Genomic DNA, 21,086 nt, shown 5'->3' with positions numbered 1-21,086 from the left:
ATTGAAATCAAATATGACTGGATGAATTAAATCATTGAAAATCTAGGTTGAGTCCTTCCATTCAGGGATAACCTAGAAATATTTTGTGACTTATAGAGTGTATTTAATTAAGCTAATAACCTTTATGTCACATCAAGGCACCAATCATATTATCCAAGATTCTTAACTATACATAGTCTAAAGTCAAATATAGAGATGATAGTATTCACAAAAAAGAAATTTAATCAAACCCATTAGTAAAGTCCTTCCTTTAAGCTAATTAGGGGTGGTCACACTTTAGCTATAGGAAATCATTATTATAGAAATGAGATTTTGATTTGAATGTTGTATTTGTATATTAGAACATTAAAACAACAACTTTATATTGCTTTGATATATTGGGATATGATCATCACATCAATAATTGTTATTTTCTATATTAACATGTTTAATCCATGAATAATCTTATTATTATAAAAGTTCATAGTCAATTATATTTATGGGAGCAATTATGAAATAATACTATTATGAATTGGATTGGTTGAATCTCACTAAATGAAAGTAGGCAAGTGGTTGTAACTAAGTTTCATAGTTACTTGTCAGAGAAAAAGTATTGGATGGACCCACATCAAGATCACCTCATGGAACTATTTCATGAGTGACACTTGATTCAAAGGTACTATATTTTTATCCTTAAAATCTAAGATATATAGTGTGACTTAAGTGTAGGGGGTGTCTTGCTTACATATGCTCAAAATTTGATCCTTAAAGGGGTAGTTGTAAAAGCCATTTTACATATGGTGAGAACTATGCAAGAGGCTTATGTAGTCAAGATGAGATTTGTTCCTCTTATGTACTAAGAGTTAGGCATCTATCTAATGTGATACTAAAAGTTGAACGTGAAATGATATTGATTGTGATTGTGATCTAATTCGCATGTTGAACATGATGCCTGTGACAAATCGATAACTGATAAACTAACCGTACAAATCAATTGAAGTTATGAGCTTTTGGGAATGGGATGTTTGTGAATTGAAGTCTTCGTCGTATGTTATTGTGGGAAGTGAAATGTTGCTAGACGTACATGTAGCACCTGGTTCCTGGTACGTAAAATTTATCTTAGTGTTTTTCTTTTTAGCCTTGGACTCGGCGAGTCGTAGGTTCGACTCGCCGAGTAGGGACGGGATCCGGAACACGTTTAAGTTGGCGACTCGGCGAGTCCATATTCTGGACTCAGCGAGTCACCGCTGTCTGATGAAACCATAAATTTCAAGGGTTTGCACCCTATTTAAACCCTTTTTTCCGCCCCAAGCTCGCCCCTATTCACCCTCAGAGCTCTATACCTCGTTCAAGCCTTGTTCCTTGTGAGTTTGAAGCATTTGGTGTGTCTTCTTGAATATTTGGAGTGGGAAGGAGAGTAGATCAAGAAGAAGAGGAGGAGGCCAGGCATCTTTGAGCTATCTCGGTGTTTTCCTTAAGGTATAACTCGATTTCCCCTCTGTTTTCATGCTTTTAGTCCCTTTTAGCTCCATGGAAGTCCTTCTTGAGCCTTTCCCCAAGCTTGTTTGTGCTTTGTGGGTTGTAATAAGTGGTTAGCCTCTAGATCTAAATGAGATTGAGCTCCAGGAGCTTAGATCTACTGTCTTTATGGAGCCATATTGCATGAAAGCCCTAGATCTACTCTTTTGGTGCATTTTGAGCCCTAAAACCTTTATTGGTGATTATTTACACGTAATGTTGGAAACTTTACGTGTTATGCATGCCCTAGAAACCCAAATCTATGAATGGCATGAGCTGGATCCAAGCAGAATCGCATGTATAGTTTTTGCATGTGGCCGACTCGGCGAGTTGTTCATCTGACTCGGCGAGTCGAGTCGCGAGTCCCCGAGTTTCCCCCTTTTCGCGTTTGCGGGTTGGAAGTAGTGAGTCATTGGGTGTGACTCAGTGGGTCGGAAGCCAGACTCACTCATGAAGTCACTCGGTGAGTCAATGCCACGACTCGGCGAGTTCAAGGCAATCTTCTTGTCTCAAGAACAACTCGGCGAGTTGTTCATACAACTCGGCGAGTCACAACATAGAGTGTTCTTCGGATGAAGATGAACTCGACGAGTTGTTCTTACAACTCGGCGAGTAGGATGAAGGACTACTGGCCTTTGGTTAGAAGGAAAAACCCGTCAAGTCAATGCCTAACTCGACGAGTAGAGACGGGCTCATGGTCAGACAAAGGGATAGGGACTCGGCGAGTTGGCAAGCCAACTCGGCGAGTCTGGTCAACTAGCAGTTAACTGTGACTTGACTCTTGATTTGTTAAGGGTAAATGGTCAATTTACCCTGAAGTCGGTTAGCAGTATTTGACTGAGTATTTTGTGGGAATTATAGCCGGAGGATTTCCGGAGCGGCAGCAGCAGCGGACAGTCAATTCGCACACAGGTCAGTAGCTATTTCGAGGTGAGTTACCTTCTAGTAGTGGTGGGTCTATGGCCACAATGCCGGCCCACCAGTAGGAGTTGTATGTTGGATGATCGTCTTTATGATATCATCTAGGTTTGCTACTACCTGATACGTTGTATGCTGGCATGATATGTTATATGTGATAGTAGTAGAGTTCGGTTGATAGGACCGAAGGGTAGGTTAGACACCCCATATATGTCTGACAGTATGTGATGATATGATATATGCTAGCATGATATGTTATATGTGATAGTAGTAGAGTTCGGTTGTTAGGACCGAAGGGTAGGTCAGACACCCTAGATATGTCTGACAATATGTGATGATATGATATATGCTGGTATGATATGTTATATGTGATAGTGGTAGTAGGAGGGGAATAGTCCCTGAGGGTCAGTTGTTAGGGCCGACGGGTAGGTCAGCGCCCCAGAATGGCTTGACACGGGTAGGTCAGCACCCCAAAATGGCTTGAGACGAGTAGGTCAGTACGCCAGAATGGCTGTACCGGGTAGGTCGGGCACCCCATAATTGCCCAACAGTATGTATGATATGTGATTGTATGGTATGTGGTATATTGGGGGAACTCACTAAGCTTCGTGCTTACAGTTTTCAGTTTTGATTTCAGGTACCTCTTCTTTGAAGGGGAAGGAGTTGGCGCGGTAGTGGTACATCAGATACCTGCTTGTATTCCGCATTCTAATATTTTCCTTGGAAATTGTACTCTGACACTTTTATGATTATGACAATGTTTTCCGTCGTGCAATATCTTTTGTGAAATGAAATGATCGTTGAATGATTTATTCCTAAATGTTTTGCTAAGTACATGTTTTAAAAACAAAAATTTTGGCTTGTATTTTTGGAATGTTACAAGTTGGTATCAGAGCCTTGGTTTGATGGATTCGAACACACCTTCGGGGGTGTTTGAACTCAAATCGAGGGACTAAAAGATTTTGGAAAAAGAAAATGTTCTCTAAAAAGCTAGTAAAGGGTTCTAAGAAAGAACGAAGTGTGTGATGTGCGCGACCGGCCAAGCTCAAGTAAGTATACCCCAAAGTACCTATACAAGCTTATGTTATGCTTATCAGTTTCAGTAGAACAACATGCTAGAATAGGACTAAGGATCTAGGAGTGATGCCTTATGTGCCTGCTTTATGTGCTTCAGTGTGTGAAAAGTTGCATGCTAGAATTGAGTAGACAACAGTAGGATGGCCTGTTTAGGTTATGCCTGATAGTGCGAGTTTAGCATTTTATGCTAGTTCAGGTTTTCCCTACGAGGATAGAGTTGCTTGAGATTGTTTTCTTTATGTCCAAATATTGTTTGCTTTGTGCTATGTGGGCTTTGAAGTGATGGGAGTTAGCTGTTAGGTGAATACGTTAAAGTCACATGTGATCAGGGTTGAATAATCTCAGAGTGTTGGATTTGACCCTATTGCGTAGCTCTTGTTTGAGTCCTAACCGTGGTAGGGATGAGTCCCTTACTTGAAGGATTATCCGAGCCTCGTCACATGTGATTGTATTAAGGTAATAGCTAATTGGCATCACCAAGAGGCCTTCAGCAGCTAAGGACTGGGTTGGGTGGAGTTAGAGGTTTCCTAGGGTAAGCCTAAGATAAGAGTAGCAGAGATCAGCGGTAGTGAAAGGGACCTGGTGGAGTCAAGGCAGTCCTTGGAGAAGGTACGAATAGATGTGGAAGGTAGTATGGGCCCGTACTACTGAAAGCAGAGGATCCGTACCCGAATTGAGGAATGCCAAGATAAGACCGGGGAACTTATAGTAGGTGTGATCTCTCCAGAGGTATCAGTATCGCTAGCAGTTGTTATTTCTTTTGTATTTTAGAATGGTGGTACTACGATCGAGGCCAACAGCAGGCAGTACAGGAGAGGGATCGGGTTCGGGATTAGGTTCCGAGCCAGTAGATGAGGGGCTACACGAGTTCATCGCGTCTGAGATCACCAGAGGCATCCTTGAGTTGACCCCCATCATCTTCGGGTCGATCAAGGAAGGGATATTGGAGTTGATGGAGGATCGCCTCCGGGAATTTAGGAGCGACATGGCATCTGGCCAGTCGGGATCTCGCACGCTGTCCTTCAAGGACTTTCGGGGCAGTGGTGCGCCAGATTTTCATTGGGCGAAGGACCCCATAACTGCCAGACGATGGATTGCAGACATTGAGTCTGCACAGTTGACTAGCTTCTGCCCCGAGGGGTCGAAGGTGAGGTATGCAGCAGGATGTTTGAGAGATCGAGCTAGGGATTGGTGTGAGTCCGTCGGTGACTCCTTGGGAGCCTCGGTTGTCGAGGCTATGACCTGGTCGGACTTCATGACCAGGTTCAGGGCAGAGTTTGCGCCGGCTGTTGAGCTTCAGCAGTTGGCTAGGGATTTCCTAGATATGAGACAGACGACGGAGACTGTGGCGGAGATCACCGCCAAGTTCTGGGAGAGGGTGTTGCTGGTGCCCCAGTACACGGGTGACGAGGATATGAGGAGGACCCGCTATCATGATATGCTACGAGCTGATATTCGGGAGCATGTCAGTTTTTCAGGTTGCCCTACCCTGGACTCTATGATTCCCAGGGCGAGGGAGAGGGAGATAGACCTAGAGCACATCAGGAAGAGGAAGTCAGAGGAGGGACAGATAGGAGGGGCTTCGGGGAAGAAGCCCAAGGGATCCGATGGTAGGCCGAAAGGCCAGTCAGGACCGAGCCGCTGCAGGAAATGCGGCAGGCCTCATGAGGGGTCATGTAGACTGGGATCGTCAGGCTGCTTCAGGTGCGGCAAGTTGTGGCATATCAGCAGGGATTGTTCCGCCCCTGCACCTGTGATTCAGACATCGGAGTTGATGTGTTTTCACTGCAACCAGAGGGGCCACAAGAAGGCCAATTGCCCCTAGTTGACAGCATCAGTGCCGGTTAAGGCGCCGACTCCAGCTACCCTGCAGATTACTGATGACCGGCAGGGCAAAGCAGAGGCTCCAGTGGTGAGGAGCCGGGCGTTTCAGCTGACGACAGAGGAGGCACGCGTCGCACCCAATGTGGTGACGGGTATGATTCTTTCCCTCTACTTTATTTTTATGATGTTATGTTATTGATATGTGCTCTGTGTATATGCATTAGGATCGTTCCATGTGAACGGTATTCCTGTTCAGGTGTTGTTCGACTCGGGTGCCACCCGATCATTTGTTTCCCTTGCGCTTAGCAAGAGGTTTACTGAGTCTTAGGGTATGTTGGATTGCCCTTTAGATGTAGAGATTGCCGATGATCGGTCGGTGCAAGCATCAGCAGTGTTCAGGGATTGTGTTCTGAGGTTATTTGAGGAGCGCTATTTGGTGGATTTGGTTCCCATCCCGTTGCGGGGGAACAAGGTGATTATAGGCATGGATTGGTTGAGCCCTAATGGGGCAGTGATAAATTGCGCACAACAACTAGTGCGGATCAGGACCCCGAGTGGGGGAGAGTTGGTGATTCACGGCGAGAGGCCACAGCGCGGGCCTGTAGTATGTTCAGCAGCGAGAGCTAGGCGCTACCTTCAGCAGGGATGCGTGGGGTATGTCGCGTATGTTATGGATACCTGGGAGACGAGTAAGGCGACGGTGAGCGAGGTTCCAGTGGTGCGAGACTACGCTGATATGTTCCCGGAGGAACTTCCTGGAATACCACCGGAGCGCCAGGTGGAGTTCAGGATCGATCTAATTCCTGGTGCGGCTCCAATAGCCAAGGCACCCTATCGGTTGGCTCCTCCCGAGATGCAGGAGTTGTCTACGCAGCTGCAGGAGCTGCTAGACAAGGAATTTATTCGACCGAGCAGTTCACCCTGGGGAGCGCCGATCCTGTTTGTAAAGAAGAAGGACGGGCAGCACCGGATGTGTATAGATTACCGCAAGCTGAATAAGGTAACGGTGAAGAACCGTTACCCACTCCCGAGGATTGATGACCTCTTTGTTCAGTTGCAGGGAGAATCTTGGTTCTCCAAGATAGATTTGCGTTCAGGTTATCGTCAGATGAGGGTCAGAGAAGAGGATGTGCAGAAGACCGCGTTTCAGACGCGTTACAGCCATTATGAGTTCGTGGTGATGCTGTTCGGGCTCACCAATGCTCCTGCCGCGTTCATGGACCTCATGAACTGCGTGTGTAGACCGATGTTGGATCGGTTTGTGAGAGTTTTCATTGATGACATCTTGGTTTATTCAAAGACACAGGAGGAACATGAGGAGCATCTAAGAGAGGTTTTGGAGACCCTGAGGAGGGAGAGCTTGTACGCCAAGTTCTCCAAATGTGAGTTTTGGTGGAGTTCAGGATCGATCTAGTTCCTGGTGCGGCTCCAATAGCCAAGGCACCCTATCGGTTGGCTCCTCCCGAGATGCAGGAGTTGTCTACGCAGCTGCAGGAGCTGCTAGACAAGGGGTTTATTCGACCGAGCAGTTCACCCTGGGGAGCCCCGATCCTGTTTGTAAAGAAGAAGGACGGGTCGCACCGGATGTGTATAGATTACCAGGAGCTGAATAAGGTAACGGTGAAGAACCGTTACCCACTCCCGAGGATTGATGACCTCTTTGATCAGTTGTAGGGAGCATCTTCGTTCTCCAAGATAGATTTGCGTTCAGGTTATCATCAGATGAGGGTCGGAGAGGAAGATGTGCAGAAGACCGCGTTTCGGACGCGTTACGGCCATTATGAGTTCGTGGTGATGCCGTTCGGGCTCACAATGCTCTTGCCGCGTTCATGGACCTCATGAACCGCATGTGTAGACCGATGTTGGATCGGTTTGTCATAGTTTTCATTGATGACATCTTGGTTTATTCCAAGACACAGGAGGAACATGAGGAGCATCTGAGAGAGGTTTTGGAGACCCTGAGGAGGGAGAGCTTGTACGCCAAGTTCTCCAAATGTGAGTTGTGGTTGCGCGAGGTGCAGTTTCTTGGGCACCTCCTCAACCAGAACAGGATTTCAGTAGACCCGGCCAAGGTGGAGGCCGTGATGAGGTGGGAGGTTCCGAAGTCTCCATCTGAGATTCAGAGTTTCCTATGATTAGCAGGCTACTATCGGAGGTTCATTCAGGATTTCTCCAAGATAGTCGTACCCCTGACACGGTTGACTAGGAAATCCGTAGTCTTTCGTTGGGGGCCTGAGCAGCAGGCAGCGTTCGAGATTATGAGGCAGAGATTGTGCGAGGCGCTGATCTTAGCCCTGCCCGAGGGCGTAGAGGATTTTGTGATGCGTCGATCTCAGGCCTAGGCGCAGTATTGATGTAGAGGAGGCATGTCATTGCTTATGCCTCGAGGCCGCTGAAGCCTCACGAGGCGAACTACTCGACGCATGATTTGGAGTTGGGGGTGGTGGTTTTCACCCTCAAGATTTGGCGGCATTACCTCTACGGGGTTCGATGTACCATTTACATGGACCACAAGAGTTTGAGGTACCTCATGGATCAACCGAATCTGAACATGAGGCAGCGTCGGTGGTTGGACGTGGTGAAGGATTATAATTGCGAGATCCTTTACCACCTAGGGAAGGCCAATGTGGTGGCCGATGCGCTTAGCCGCAAGGCGGCGCCGATCAGGGATATTTGCATGAGGATGACTGTGGTGACTCCCCTGTTTGAGCAGATTCGGGAGGCTCAATAGGAGGCTATGAAGGAGGAACATCGGAAGAGTGAGCGAATAGTGGGTCAAGTCACCTCCTTCGATTATGATAGCCGGGGGTTATTGACATTACACCGTAGGGTGTGGGTGCCGTATCATGGAGGCGTGCGCCAGATCTTGATGGAGGAAGCACACAAATCCCCATTCTCTATTCATCCAGGGGCGACGAAGATGTATAGGGATCTTCGCCTAGACTATTGGTGGCCCTGCATGAAGCAAAATGTGGCGTGGTATGTCGAGCGGTGTTTGACCTGCAGGAAGGTCAAGGCCGAGCATCAGAGACCGCACGACAAGATGCAGCCGTTGGATATTCCGTTGTGGAAATCGGAGGATATTACGATGGATTTTATCACAAAGCTTCCCCGAACGACGCGAGGAGTAGATTCGATTTGGGTCATCGTCGATCGATTGACCAAGAGCGCCCATTTTATTCCGATTTAGGAAAGCATCTCGGCCAAAAAGTTGGCTGATATTTACATCAGGGTGATAGTGGTGCGGCACGGGGTGCCAGTGTCAGTGATATCGGATCAAGATATGCAGTTCACTTCCAGGTTTTGGAAGAAGTTTCATGATGAGTTGGGCACTCGTCTGCACTTTAGCACCGCCTTTCACCCGCAGACGGATGGTCAGAGTGAGCGGACCATCCAGACTTTGGAGGATATGTTGTGGGCATGCGTGCTAGACTTTGGTGGTAGCTCGGATACCTATCTTCCTTTGGCTGAGTTCTCGTACAACAACAGCTACCAAGCGAGTATTGACTGCCCTCCATTCGAGATGTTGTACGGACGGAGGTGCAGGACCACGATATGTTGGGGTGAAGTTGGCCAGAGGGTCATGGGGAGCACCGAGGTGGTGCTCAAAATGACCGAGAAAATCCAGAAGGTTCGGAGCAGGCTTCAGACTGCGCAGAGTTGGCAGAATAGTTATGCCGACAGGCGTCGATCAGACCTAGAGTTCCAGGTCGGGGATATGGTTCTCCTGAAAGTGTCACCTTGGAAAGGCGTCATTCGATTCAGGAAGCGAGGCAAGTTGGGCCCGAGATACTTTGGTTCGTTCAGGGTTGTAGCCCGGGTGGGCAAGGTGGCATATAGGCTGGATCTGCCAGCCGAGCTCAGCCAGATCCACAACACCTTCCATGTCTCCCAGCTGCGGAAGTGTCTCGTGGATGATTCAGTGGTGGTGCCATTAGAAGATATATAGGTTGATGACAGCCTGAATTACATTGAGCGCCCAGTCGCGATCCTCGACCGGAAGTCGAAGGATATAAGGAACAAGAGGGTGGAGTTAGTGAAGGTGCAATGGCAGCACCGAAAGGGGTCCGAGTGGACTTGGGAGCCAGTGGATGAAATGATGGAGCATTACCCCGAGCTGTTTTAGGATCGAGCAGCAGACTTCGAGGAAAAAGTCTAAAATAAGTGGGGGAGATTTGTAGCACCTGGTTCCTAGTACGTAAAATTTATCTTAGTGCTTTTCTTTTTAGCCTTGGACTCGGTGAGTCGTAGGTCCGACTAGCCGAGTAGGGACGGGATCCGAAACACGTTTAAGTTGGCGACTCGGCGAGTCCATATTCTGGACTCGGCGAGTCACCGCTGTCTGATGAAACCCTAAATTTCAAGGGTTTGCACCCTATTTAAACCCTTTTTTCCGCCCCAAGCTCGCCCCCATTCACCCTCAGAGCTCTATACCCCGTTCAAGCCTTGTTCCTTGTGAGTTTGAAGCATTTGGTGTGTTTTCTTGAAGATTTGGAGTGGGAAGGGGAGTAGATGTCACACCCCAAAACCACGAACGGCGGAAACGTTCAGGGGTGGAGGACGTCATGTACAATATCACAACAGTGTAAAATAGTAAACAAGCAACAACATCATCCATTTCATTATAAGTAAAGTTTTAATACATATGTGTTCTTTCATTGTAATGAGACACCAAAAAAATATAATCAAAATAATAGACGAGACTTGTCTGCTCCGTCTTCTCAAAACCTGGCCACCGTACCTGTCTACTGATGACCTGAGAATATAAGTTATTTTGAAAGAGAGTATCAGCTTTAAAGCTAGTGAATTCATAAGTATTTAATTATCATTATCTTGCTTTGAGAAGCTGTTTTAGAAAGGTCATGTAAATCTTTAAATGAAAATGTTGATATAAGTATGAAAAGCCCTAGAAAATCCCTTATTTTCTATCAGTATGTAATGTAGTCTTCAACCAAGACCCGGATGTTTTGTAAGTAAAGTGATAGTTTTTCCTTCTATTGACTAGTACTAAAGTACTTAGTCTAACTCATCGTTGATGTGAAAATATCACAAGATAAAGTAAACAGGAAAAAGTATAATCATGTAAGTGTTATCCCTGGTTTACCAGGATTAACACGACATCGCCGAAGCGAAAAGGTATACCCTAATGAACATCCGAAGATTGTCCACTCATCCTCTATAGCGGCAGCAGGGCGGAGGGAGGGTTAGTCCCGGTATCGATCTACCAAATACAAATAGTAACCGTAGGCATCCGTAGATGTTCATCACCCATTGGTGCTAACAGTTGGGTTCCGGAAAGGTTAGTCCCGTCTAGACAACCCCTTCAACTGGGATGGGCAGGAAAATTTACACAGAAGGTACAAATAGATCTTCCTCGTAACTCTAGATACAAGTATCCATGTAAGCGTGTTCATGTATCATGTAAACATATGTAAACACACTCAGTTATCAAGCAATGTACTAGTATAGACTCATGAATGAACTGACTCTTATGTGATTCCTTGTAATAGGACTAATGTTTGTTATCTTCTAACTATCCCTATGACAGTTAACTGAAAGGTAATTGGTTGTTCAAGTAAGTTTATACACCCTTGCTACACAAGAGTGTGGGAAACTAAATGAAAAATAAAAACTATAACATCAATACATATATAAGAATATAAGTGTATATGCAAAGTTTAGTTCAAGAATGTAAAATGGTTTTGTAAGACATCTAAGGGTTTTGAACAAATATAAAAGTGTCTTGATGTCATTTTGATAAACATTTCAAAAGTAATACATTTGATAACAAAGTATTTTAAAGATAGAAAACCATTTCATGCATCACATTTTGTAGTATGTGAAGTCTGTTGAATGAAAACACAGTTATAAAATACATATACATGATTTAATAACATGATGTTTTCTAATTGTATTCCCCCCCCCCCCCATTAAAGCATTTAAAAAAATTTAAGCATTGATTTAGAGGTATGAACTCACCTGTAGGTGGTGGTTTGGGTGTATTGACTGATGCAGGATGGCTAGGTGACAAGTGAAGACTTGTTCCCACTTAATGATCCTAGATAACATATAATCACACATATATGTATTCAATTAGACTCTAAACCACTAATTGATAAAGTTAAGACATCTTAAGGTATGTAAAACACCTTATATAAGTGCTACAATCCATAAGGATTGCATCTAAGTGCTAAAGGACCTTGCTATGGTGTTTGGGTTTCAAGGGTAAACTCCCTTGGAGTTTACGGTCTAAATGACCTTTACCCTAAGAGTTTACGGCAGTAAACTCTAGAATTTATGGTCGTAAACTCTAGTCTTAAGGTCCAAGTGTTGTTTTGTGGTTTAGCAACCCTTTCGCAACAATCCTGCTAAGTTGTTTGGCCTTTGGAGTGGACTAGGGCAATAAAACACCCTCTTTGAGGAGTTTACGGCGTAAGGGTATTTTCCTTTGGGTTTACTACCGTAAACCCTTATGGAAAATAGTATTGCCAAGTTTTCAAGTCCCTAACACAGTTAGGTAAGGGTGTGTGCTAGTTTCTAAGCCTAAGGAAGGAAAATAACCCATTTAAACACCTTTTACGGTGTTTACGGTTTTGGGAGATCCCTAGACCGTAAACACCTATAAATGTTAGTGTTTGGTGTTTTCAAGGCTTAAACACATCTTAAACATCAAACTAGGGCTAAACATGGGACTTAGGTTCATTTTGGGGGACTTTATGGTGTTTACGGCCAGAGAACCTTCTTGGACCATGAACACCTTGTTCCATGTGTTCTTGGCATATTTTCTTGTTGCTAACTTGTAATACTAACTCAATAATACTCAAGGAGTGAAGTACTTACTATAAGGAAGCTTGAAGTATCCTAAAAGTCCAAGAACACTTGGTGTGTGTTCTTGGTGTTTTTGGAAATCTAAACAAAACACAAAAGTGAATGGATGAATAGATGCACAAACACTATATTAAGTGTTTTACTAAGAAGAAATGGTTAGAACACTTACAGGATTGACGATTTGGAATTGTTTCTAGTTTGATACTTGAGAGTGTTTCTTGAGTTTACTCTTTTGGATAAATGGGGAGTAAACTCCTTTTGACTAGACTTAAGGAGTAAACTCATGGCTAAGCATGAGTTTTCGGATTTTGGTATGATTTTTCGACTTAAACGAAATAGTTTGGCCGAGGGTTTCTAAGACGCAAGTTGTTTGCGGTTTTAAAAATTTAAAATCCGAGACGACGCTTTCTTTCACCCGTTCGTATAAAAAACAATATTAAATTAATCAAACGAACTTTATATTTCTTAAATATAAGAAATAATGATATTAATTTATAATACGAAGTGGTTTACTTTTAGGGTTTGACCGAGTGGAAATTTCGGGTTGTCACATCATCCCCCTGTTAAAGGGAATTTCGTCCCGAAATTAAAGTCGAAGCAAATAAAGTATTTACAGACAACTAAGGAAAAATATGAGGATATTTTTGTTTCATCTGGTCCTCTCGTTCCCAAGTGAATTCAAGTCCCCGTTTTGCGTTCAAGCGAACCTTCACTATTGGGATACGGCTTTGTTTCGTCTGCTTGACTTCTCGGTCCATGATCTCTACTGGTTCCTCCACGAAGTTGAGGCTTTCGTTGATCTCGATCTCGTCGAGTGGAATAACAAGAGTCTCGTCGGATAGACACTTTTTCAAGTTCGACACGTGGAAGGTAGGATGTATGTTACTGAGTTCTTGCGGTAGATTGAGTTTGTAAGCTACAGGGCCGATTCTCGCGAGAATCTCGAAAGGCCCTATGTATCTTGGATTGAGCTTCCCACGCTTTCCAAAGCGTATCAAGCCCTTCCAGGGTGAGATCTTCAGTAGGACTCGGTCGCCCACCTGGAATTCCAATGGTTTCCTTCGCTTGTCAGCGTAGCTTTTCTGTCGGTCTCTAGAGGCTTTCAATCGTTCACGAATTTGAATGATCTTCTCTGTCGTTTCGCGAATGATCTCCGGACCCGTGAGAGTGCTTTTGGGAACTCGTCCCTTAGCTAACTAGGTATCACCCACCTCAGCCCAGCACAGAGGGGATCTGCACTTTCGGCCATAGAGGGGCTCGAATGGAGCTGCCTTTATGCTCGTGTGATAACTGTTGTTGTAGGAAAATTCGACAAGGGGTAAATGGGTATCCCAAGCTTTTCCAAAGTCAATCACACAGGCATGCAACATATCTTCTAAGGTTTGGATATTTCTCTCACTTTGCTCGTCGGTCTGTGGGTGGTAGGCTGTACTCATGTCTAGCCTAGTTCCTAGGGAACTTTGTAATGACTGCCAGAACCTCGAAGTGAATCTACTATCTCTGTCCGAGATGATAGATAAAGGAACAACATGCAGCCTTACAATCCCCCTAATGTAAGTTCTGGTAAGTTTCTCCATGTTGTCTGTTTCTTTGATCGGCAGGAAGTGTGCAGACTTGGTCAATCTATCGATGATGACCCATATGGAATCAAGTCCATCCGTCGTCTTGGGCAACTTGGTTATGAAGTCCATAGTGATCCGCTCCCACTTCCATTATGGTATCTCTTGTTGCTGTAGGAGACTGGAGGGTTTCTGGTATTCGACCTTGACCTTTACGCAAGTAAGGCATTTACTCACGAAGGTAGCAATATCTGCTTTCATGTTAGGCCAGCAGTATAACTTTTTAAGATCTAGATACATCTTATCTGAACCCGGGTGGACGGAATAACATGTGTTGTGAGCTTCCTTCATGACCAAGTCTCTGAAGCCACTGTGTTTCGGTGTCCAGATCCGATCCATGAGGTACAAGGCTCCGCCACCCTTGACTTCCAAGTTCTTATCCATCCCTCTAAGGGATTCACCAGCCACGTTTTTAGGTTTCAAAGCGTCGAGCTGAGCCTCCTTTATTTGTGTGGACAAGTGTGAATGGATAGTTAGAGTCAAAGATTTGACCCTACGACCAGAATATTCTTTCCGACTTAGGGCGTCGGCTACTACATTGCCTTTACCCGGATGATAATGAATATCGCATTCGTAATCACTGAGTAGCTCGACCAACCGTCGTTGTCTCATGTTGAGCTCTTTCTGGTCAAAAATGTGTTGTAGACTCTTATGGTCTGTAAAGATTGTGCTTTTTGTACCATATAGGTAATGTCGGCAGATCTTCAGAGCAAACACAACTGCTCCTAGTTCAAGATCATGGGTGGTGCAGTTATCCTCATGTGTCTTCAGCAGTCTCGAGGCATAGGCTATGACTTTAGCTCGCTGCATCAAAACACATCCGAGCCCTTGACTGGATGCGTCACAATAGACCACGAAGTCTGCTATCCCTTTGGGGAGGGATAGTATTGGTGCGGTGCACAAGGCTCGCTTGAGCATTTGGAACGCTCCTTCTTGTTTCTCTTCCCAGTCAAAGGCTATGCCCTTCTGGGTCAGTGTTGTAAGAGGTTTTGCTATGCGGGAGAAGTTCTGAATGAACCTGCGATAGTAGCCAGCCAGACCTAGAAATTGACGAATTTCAGTAGGTGTCTTTGGTGCTGACCAGTTCTCGATGGCCTTAATTTTGGAAGGGTCCACGTGTATTCCTTCTTCGCTAACAACATGGCCTAGAAATTCGACTCGCCGAATCCAAAATTCGCACTTGGAGAACTTCGCGTAGAGCTTCTCTGACCGCAATGTTTCTAAGATGTTACGGAGATGTTAGCTATGTTCCTCCTTACTTCGAGAGTAGATGAGTATGTCATCAATGAAGATGATGGCGAACTGATCCAAGTAAGGACGACACACCCTATTCATCAGATCCATGAATACTGCAGGCGCGTTAGTTAATCCGAACGACATCACTACAAACTCGTAGTGCCCATAACGAGTTCAGAAGGCTGTCTTGGGAACATCCTCCTCTAACACTCGTAGTTGGTGATATCCGGATCGTAGATCTATCTTCTAGAAGTAGTTGGCTCCTTGAAGTTGATCAAATAAATCATCAATGCGGGGCAAAGGATAATGATTTTTAATGGTAAGTTTGTTGAGTTCTCTATAGTCGATGCACATGCGAAACGATCCATCCTTCTTCTTGACGAACAAGACCGGTGCTCCCCATGGTGAGAAGCTTGGTCGAATAAATCCCTTCTTGAGAAGTTCGTTAAGTTGACTGGAAAGTTCCTGCATTTCATCCGGTGCCAGACGATAAGGAGATTTGGCTATGGGGGTAGCTCCTGGCACTAAGTCGATTCGGAACTCGACTTGGTATTGTGGTGGTAAACCGGGAAGTTCTTCTGGGAAGATTTCGGGGAAGTCGCGTACTTCGGGGATGTTCTGAATGTTGTTCGTTTCTTGAATGGTATCAACGACGTGTGCAAGGAATGCATGGTATTCCTTTCGCAAGCACTTCTGGGCTTGAATGGACGAAATGATGCGATGGCTCGTACTAGGTTTGTCGCTGTAGATTATTAAGGTTTTGTCGTTAGGAAGGTTAATACGAACTGCTTTTTCAAAGCACATGATGTCGGCGCGAAGAAGACTCAACCAATCCATGCCAATGATAACGTCGAAACATTTAATTGGGACCGGCATGAGATCTACCTTGAAATTATGGCCATCTAAAGTTAGTGTACAACCTACATATATGCAGTTTGTACTCTCTATTTTTCCGTTAGCCATTTCTACCGTGAATGAATTATCTAATGCACATGGTTTTTGTTTAAGCAGGTGTGCAAATTTGTGACTTACGAAACTTCTCTCTCCTCCACTGTCGAAAAGTATGCAAGCATATGAGTTATCGAGGAGGAATGTACCAGTACCTATCGTAGGATCAGCTACTGCTTCCTCGTGGCCTAGGGCCATAACTCTTCCTACCCCTCCAGACATCCCCGCTTTAGGGCAGTTCCTTTTGTAGTGGCCCACTTCGCTACAACCGTAGCAAGTTTGGCCCATACCGGCGTTAGGAACCTGGGCGGCCTGAGCTGTCAGAGTCCTGCAGAAATGGACTGTGTGCCTCTTCATGTTGCAGTTAGAGCACTGCATCTCCTTGCAAGGTCCATGGTGGTGGAACTTACACTTGGTGCACTTCAGGAGAGTTCCAACATATGTTTTTGCATGTAAGGGGTTCGCCGGGACAACGGGAGTCACTGTGGCAGCATTGATGGCCACAAGTTGTTGTTTCCTGGAGGATTCTTGCGAAGCCCCTCTTTTCCTCTTAGTCCACCCCTTCCTGTTGTGGTCGGGGTTGGACTTTTGTGGTACGGGTGTAGGGATTGTTGGGTTTTGAGGTTTCCTATGATCTACGAGAGATTGTGCCAGTTCTTTGGTGCTATCGAAAGTAATAGGCCTGGAAGCTAACACACTTGACTAGATCTGGGGCGACAGTCCCCATATATATCTCTCTATCTTCTTGCTGTCAAGAGCAACCGTATCAGGGCATAAGTTTGCCAGATCACAGAACCTGTTTGTGTAGGTTGTGATGTCGGATCCAACCATTTGTAGACCCCAGAATTCCTGCTCGAGTTTTTGTACCTCACCTCGAGGAAAGTACTCTTTCATCAGCATGTCTTTCAACTTTTCCCAGCTGAGGGAATACGCCACCACCAGAGTCATGTACTTAACATGGCTGTTCCACCATGTTAGTGCCCTGTCAGAGAAGGTACAAGCTGCGAACTTGACCTTGTTCGCTTCTTGGCAAGCGCAGATCTCAAAGACAGATTCCATCTTTTCAATCCACTGCCTTAACACCATAACCCCACCAGTACCATTGATGCTGCGGTGCTTGGCGTTCATGAAGTCCTTGTAGGTGCATTCCCGAGAGTGTCCATGGCTTTCGCCGTGGTTAGAGGGAGGTGCACCTAATCCAGATCCACTAGGGACATGAGCGTTGATTGCTGACACAGCAGCTGCAACTGCTGCTGTGAAAGCTGCCTGGAACATGTTGGCATCGAAAGGAGTAGGTGGTTGAAGAGGTTCAGGTGGTGGTGGAGGTGGTGGTATCGGTGCTTCGTTGTTTGGGTTACGCCTGGTATTTCTGCGTGGCGGCATCTTTAACTATACGTTTAAAAGATGACGACATGGATAAGAATAAATGAATAATGAATGTTTCTCATGGACTAAATCCCCATAGCCCAACAACAGAATGAATAGAATGACTAAATGAAGCTGACAACATTTGGATAATAATTTCCATAAGATTAGATATCTGTCAATAATACTGGAATTACAGATGTAACAAGTTCGGGAAAAATGTCCTAGAAGTAGGCCTTACATCAACCAAGATGGAAAATTTTGATAGAATTAAGACTAGATCAAGACCTAACAGGTCTAAGATTTATAAAGACGGGAAATTAGACCAAAGTTTTACATAAACTAGGTTATATCCAAAAGATGAGTTGACGAGATTCTATCGGCGACGAGAACTGCTAGCATGAGTTCTCGATCCTGACAGTAGACGTTCAATGTCCCTTATACGCCTGTCCGTTCACACTTGCTGAGCTGGAAGTTCTCTAACTTCAGCTTGAGTTTCAGCAAGTTCTCTTTGCAGATTTGCATTGCGGACCAGAGTCCTTTCATGAGCAGACTCTTGTTGGCGAATGTGGACAATGTTAAAACCAGAGTTGGCGTCAACTTACAAGACTTGATTGATAGTCGCCTGAGCCATTATCGTGTTCCGAGAAATCCTACACACCATGATTGGTAGGACTCTATTAGCAGATGCTCCTTCAGTGAGGTTGTAGAAACTTCGGTCTCCATTGTAGGGAATGGGCTGACCTTGTTCCTGGCTCCATGTATTCAAGTTAGTGGCCCACAGAGGTGTGGGTCCTTGAAATGCGGTACGGGGGTTTAGGTTTGGGTTTTGGGCATCTGGGGGTAGGTTGTTGACTTCAGGCCCCGAGTCAGATCCATCGGAGAAACCTTCAGCATGGTGATCATCCAAAGGGATTTGGTGATCATCTTCTGGTTCAGCCTCTAGCCAACCAGCATTGCCTTGGTTTGGGAAGTACAGATCGCCATAGTGAAATCCCGCCATTTTAATCTACGCGAGAAAAGGGATATAAGAAATAGCTAAATAGACGAACTGACTAAGATAATTACAGTAAGACCAAATACCCCTATGTTATTTCTTTATGGTTGTGTTGGTAAGTTTTCAGACTTGTTGCCACATCACAACCATTCTTGGGCATATGCTAATCACTCCTTGGACCATCATAGTTGATCAGGCTATGCCATTCCCAAGACTGACCATATATCCCCAGGCTTACTTGTGATATTCAACAATCGTAATACTTTTGTTCTTGTCATTGTGACACTGGTTTTAGTATGAATGCAGGCACATATACTTTGTTAAATATTTTATTATTTAAAAGTATAACTCTTAGACATAGTGTTTTAATCCCAATTTATTTATAGTTAGTATATCTTTTATGGGTTGATATACTATATTCACTATAAACAATGCTCTGATACCAATCTGTCACACCCCAAAACCACAAACGGCGGAAACGTTCAGGGGTGGAGGACGTCATGTATAGTATCACAACAGTGTAAAATAGTAAACAAGCAACAACATCATCCATTTCATTATAAGTAAAGTTTTAATACATATGTGTTCTTTCATTGTAATAAGACACCAAAAATATATAATCAAAATAATAGACGAGACTTGTCTGCTCCGTCTTCTCAAAACCTGGCCACCGTACCTGTCTACTAATGACCTGAGAATACAAGTTATTTTGAAAGAGAGTATCAACTTTAAAGCTGGTGAATTCATAAGTATTTAAGTATCATTATCTTGCTTTGAAAAGCTGTTTTAGAAAGGTCATGTAAACCTTTAAATGAAAATGTTGATATAAGTATGAAAAGCCCTAGAAAATCCCTTATTTTCTATCAGTATGTAATGTAGTCTTCAACCAAGACCCGGATGTTTTGTAAGTAAAGTGATAGTTTTTCCTTCTATTGACTAGTACTAAAGTACTTAGTCTAACTCATCGTTGATGTGAAAATATCACAAGATAAAGTAAACAGGAAAAAGTATAATCATGTAAGTGTTATCCCTGGTTTACCAGGATTAACACGACATCGCCGAAGCGAAAAGGTATAACCTTATGAACATCCGAAGATTGTCCACTCACAGGCATCCGTAGATGTTCATCTCCCACTGGTGCTAACAGTTGGGTTCTGGAATGGTTAGTCCCGTCTAGACATCCCCTTCAACTGGGATGGGCAGGAAAATTTACACAGAAGGTACAAATAAATCTTCCTCGCAACTCTAGGTACAAGTATCCATGTAAGCGTGTTCATGTATCATGTAAACATATGTAAACGCACTCAGTTATCAAGTAATGTACTAGTATAGACTCATGAATGAACTGACTCTTATGTGATTCCTTGTAATAGGAGTAATGTTTGTTATCTTCTAACTATCCCTATGATAGTTAACTGAAAGTGTAACAGCCCAGAATTCCAGGTATCTTTATTGTTTTGATTATTTTGTGTTTTGAGAGGGGACTTGGCGAGTTAGAGCTCAGACTCGCCGAGTAGGGTCGCGATTCTGGACGCGGGATTCGTTTGGACTCGGCGAGTCCAGGATATGGACTCGGCGAGTCTGTGCTGTTTAATGAAACCCTAATTTCTCGGGTATGGTACCTATTTAAAGGGCCTTATGGCCGTCATTTGTGCTCACCAGTCCCTTGAGTGAAACCCTAATCGAGTGTGAGCGTTTGGAGCATAGAAGGAGGCTATTATTGATCTTGGAGGTGTCATTTTGCAAGGAAAGAGGAAATCAGCCAAGGGGAAAGCAAGAGGAGCCATCTTCTGAGGATTTGGAGTCCAGAGCATCTCTATTGGGGTAATATTTCGAGCTATTCTCTTCTATGTTGGTGTTTACATTGATTTAGGGTTTATTGAACCCTTTTGTGGCTAGATCTTGTGCTCCCTTTGACCCCTAAGAGATTTAGACTATAGATCTGGACCCCTAAAGGTCCAGAAGCTTTTTGGGAATCAATGGAAGTTTTGGGTTGGAACCCTTATGCTTTAGATCAAAATGTTCATTATAAGCCATGGGGTGTGTTATGGACACCAAGATAGGGACTTTACGTGGTGAATCAGTCTTGAAAGGCTAGATCTATGAATTGATGGAACAGATCTGACCTTAGAGGCGAGTTTGAGTAATTGCATGGCATGGACTCGCCGAATCCGATGAGCAGACTCAGCGAGTAGCTTGAAGATTGCCTTGGATCGGCCATTGAGTGATCCAGTCGAGTCACGGGTTGACTCAGTGAGTCAGGACGAGTTAGAGAGGGTCGACAGGTGGTTTGAGTCGAGTTGGGACTCGCCGAGTTGTTCTTGAGACTCGGCGAGGTGAGTCGGGGTGGCCCCGCGACTCTCCCAGGTGGAACTCGTCGAGTCAGGGGAAGCACTCGATGAGTAAGAAGGGAATCCTATGGAGTTGGCGGATACGTCTAGACTCGCCGAGTTGCCCTTGTGCACTCGCCGAGTCCGGTCAAGTTGACCGTTGACCGTTGAGCAGAGTTGACCTATGTTTGACTTCTTAGGGATAGTCAAACTTAGAAGATAAAAGTGTTAATAAGAGATGTATGATGTTATAGGGAGATTGTAGCTCGGCGGATCGAGCACGAGTGACTTCGGGATTTGCTAGCTTTCGATATTCACGAGGTGAGTCTTCTCACTATACTGTACCCGGAAGGGGTTTGACTGTGTGACCGGAAGGTCGGATATGATATGAGATATATGTGCTATATGTGATAAGTTATTTGTTATACGTGCTATGTATGTTATGTG

Source organism: Lactuca sativa, chromosome 3, assembly GCF_002870075.4.
Source record: "Lactuca sativa cultivar Salinas chromosome 3, Lsat_Salinas_v11, whole genome shotgun sequence".
Classification (NCBI taxonomy): Eukaryota; Viridiplantae; Streptophyta; class Magnoliopsida; order Asterales; family Asteraceae; genus Lactuca; species Lactuca sativa.
The sequence above is the reverse complement of the archived record's forward strand: the minus strand, read 5'-3'. Positions refer to the sequence as shown.